The following is a 3817-nucleotide window of genomic DNA, read 5'->3' as shown; positions in this document are numbered from 1 at the left end:
AAAAGTATCCGTTTCTACAAAGAACCCGAAAGAGAACACTCAAGCTATAGAACAATATCACTGATATCACATGCCAGTAAAATGTTGCTGAAAATCTCCCAACAATGATTGCAGCAGTACGAGGTCCCGACTGGATTCAGAAGAGGATGTGGAACTTCGACGGTGAATGATGAATCTTGACTCAAAGCAGAGAATCCCAGAAAGCTGTTGACTTGTGTTTATTGACTGTGTGGATCACCAACTGTGGATCACCTTCAGGAGAACGGGAATTCCAAGACACTTCATTGTGTTCATTCGGAACTTGTATATGGATGGAGAGGCAGTAATGCAGACAGAACAAGGGATTGCTGCATGTTTTCAAATCACAAAAGGTGTGCATCGGGGTTGTATCCTCTCACCATACTTACTCAATCGGTATGCTGAGCAAATCATCCGAGAAGCTGGATTTTATGAAGCGTGTGCCATCAGAAGAATGTGGAGGAAGGTTAATTAACAACCTGTGATATGCAGATAGCACAACCTTGCTTGCTGAAAGCAAGGAGGACTTGAAGCACTTGCTGATGAAGATCAAGGATTATAGCCTTCAGTATGGATTATGATTCAATGTAAGGAAGGCCAAGATCCTCACCACTGGATCAGTAAGCAGCATCAGGATAAAAGGAGAAAAGGTTACGGTGTCAAGGATGTTGTCTTGCTTGGACTCACAGTCAATGCTCATGGGAGCAGCGGTCAGGAGATCAAAAGTTGTACATGAGTTGTATTATGTAAATCTGCTGCCCAAGACCTCTTTGGAGTATTGAAAAGCAAGGATGTTACTTTGAGGACTAAGGTGCTCCTGACCCAGGCCACAGTAATTTCAGTTGCCTCATGGGCATGTGAATGTTGGACATCGACTAAAGACGTCTGAAGTAGAATCAATGCATTTGAATTGTGTTGCTGGAGAAGAATATTGGAAGTACCACGGACTTCTCAAAAGACAAGCCCATCTGTCTTAGAAGCAGTCCAGCCAGAGTGCTCCTGAGAGGCAAGGATGGCATGCTGTCAGGAGAAACCACTCCCTGGAGAAGGGCATCAGCTTGGTGGGGGGACAGTGAAAAAGAGGGAGACCCTCAACGAGACAGACTGACATAGTGGCTGCCACAACGGGCTCAGGCCTAGAAACCGTGGTGAGGCTAGCGCAGGACCGTGCAGGGTTCCGTTCTGTTGGGCATAAAGTCACTATGGGTAGGAAGCAACTCGGTGGCAGCAAACAGCTACCAAAGAGACTAAGGCAATATACTGCGCAGAGAACATTTCTATCCACACACTGATCAGCGAGACATGTTTAGACGTGTTTGGTTTGGGATAAACTCATGCATGTCTGCATGGGAACCCTGCTAGCAATATTTTTTACTTAACCTTCACAAATATAGGGAGAAAGATGGGGCTTTCTACTCCTGTAAAGAGTTACAGTCTTGGAAATCCATAGGAGCAGTTCTACACTGTCCTATATGGTTACTATATGTCCGCATAGTAAACTCGTTGCCAGAGAGTCTGGCTTTGGGGTTTTGTTTTCCCCCAGAGACACAGATTATAGTTTTAAGTAAGGAGCAGGGTAGAATCCTCACCTTCCATGAGGGAAACCTGGGTTGGATTCCCAGCCAATGACACTTCCTGCTCAGCTGTCTGTGATGGGTTGCTATGATGCAAACAGCCTTCAGTGTAGCTTCCAGACTGAGACAGGCTTGGAAGAAAGGCCTGGCAAGCTACTCCCTAAAACTCAGCCAGTGAAAGCCCTATGGATCACGACAGTTGCATTTGGCGGTGCATGGGGCCCGCCATGACTTGGGGGCCAACTGGACAACAACAACATACTATCCAGTGTTAGAAGTAACCCGAACAAAAGGCATAGCAATCAAGTGGTGGGTGTGTTGCTTAGGAAGGGGAGCCAGGAAGCAGTGTCAGCCAGGCCGTGACACTGGGGCATGAAGGAGAGAGCCAAGCAGGTGTCTGGGGAAGGGCTGCTGCTCATCCGCAGAGGAACAACAAGTACAGGGACTATGAGGAGGGTCTTTACACCGAGAGCTGATGCAGCTGGAGGCGGCGGTGCTGTTGGGGGAGGAGGGTCTTTGGAATAGATGGCGGCTCTCCATTGGCTAGGAAAAGGCTTTTGATGGGAAGTTTGGGACCAGTTAGGGTAAATGGGACCATTTATTTAGGATTAAAAAAATCCCTGCATATGGAATGTTCTGCCTGGCTTCATAGCAGAAATCCAGGCTCAGGGGATGAGACACCCCTAAGGAGCTGGGCTAGAACCCTGCTTTTGTTTTCTAACTTAATTGTGATGCACAAATGCCCGACATGTGGCGTTTCACTATTTTTCCATGTGCAGCTCAGTGGCATCCTCCAGCCGCCTCTTTACTCCGTGCGTTGGCATGGGGCCTCAGGAAAATCCCCAGGGGGTCACAGTTGCTCAATTTTACCGCCTGAAAATGAATTTCAATTTTTTAAAAAGAGGTATATCAATGTAAGGTGTTGTTTTAAACCTGCCCACTCATTATTATTATCACTTGGGTGAAGGCTTACAGAGCAGATCAGCAGTTGTACATTCAACACTCCTTACACATTTCGTGTCAACTCATCGATTGCAACACCCTCAATGGGCCATCGCTCAACCCTCTTCCTTCTTGGGTTTCCTGCTTCCGGGTCTCCTTTTTTCCGAACCTTTCTGAACTTTTCCCTTGGGTCGATGCTGCCCTTGAAGGGCTGATTACTCTACCACAGAAGTGAGCTCAGTTTCAGACCTGAAGGGTGACTAAGGGCCATAGTCTCCAGCCAACCAGTGAGCCTGGTATCTTTTATGATTTTGAGTTTTGTTTGGAATTTCTCTCCCACTCTTATCTATTTAGGACCTTCTGATGCGATCCCTTCCTTTCAGAGCACTGGTAGCTGGGCACCATCTAGTTCTTCAGGTCACGGAGACTGATGGTGGCGTGGTTCTACTAGTCCATTATTCTAATTGTTTCCTGAGGTCTTTTGGTTTTGATCACCTTTCTTTCCTCTGGATGCAGAGAGACCACTGACTGGGTTCACCTCAGATGGCTGCTCATGAACATTTAGGTATTGCCAGGGCGATTACAAGGCCTCCATGGCTTGGCGGTCAAGTGTGAGGGAATACTTACATGAAGTTCCAAAACAAGTCAAACTAATCAAGATGACAGGAGCTGGGATCATGGAACCCATGGGGAGGTAATGGCCAGGAGGTGACACGAGGAGCCTCTGGGTGCTGATAACATACTCTTTCTTGGTCTAAGTAGCGGGTGGACGAGTGTGTTCATGTGAAAATTCACTGACCTCGACCTTGAGGAATTATGCACCTCCCCAGTTATATGACCAACTTCAATGGAAGAACTAAACAAACAGACATAAAACTGGCTGTGAGATAGTAAGCAAATGATTGCACTTTTCTGGGCTTCAGTCTCATCATCTCAGACAGGAGGGGGATAATGCCTACATCACAGGGTTGTGCACCAAGAAACCTACCAAACTCACGGCCATCAAGTTGTTCCCAACTCGTGGCGACCCTATGAACTGAACTCATCTTTACGGGAGCAGAAAGGCTCTGTTTTCTCCAGAGGAGTGGCTGGTGGGTTTGAACAGTTAACCTTGCGTTTAGCAGCCCGATTCGTAGTCCACTATGTCACCAGGCTACTTCATTGGATTGTTGGGAAGGTGACCTGAGGTAAGCCTTTAGAGCAGGGGTTGAATAACTAAAGCAATTAAATTAGCCATTACTGACGATTATCATCATTACTGTTATTATCATGACTTCATCAGA

The sequence above is a fragment of the Echinops telfairi genome, unplaced genomic scaffold (genome assembly GCF_000313985.2).
Source record: "Echinops telfairi isolate 266 unplaced genomic scaffold, ASM31398v2 ScPeMD7_7475;HRSCAF=8513, whole genome shotgun sequence".
NCBI classification, from domain to species: Eukaryota; Metazoa; Chordata; class Mammalia; order Afrosoricida; family Tenrecidae; genus Echinops; species Echinops telfairi.
The sequence above is the reverse complement of the archived record's forward strand: the minus strand, read 5'-3'. Positions refer to the sequence as shown.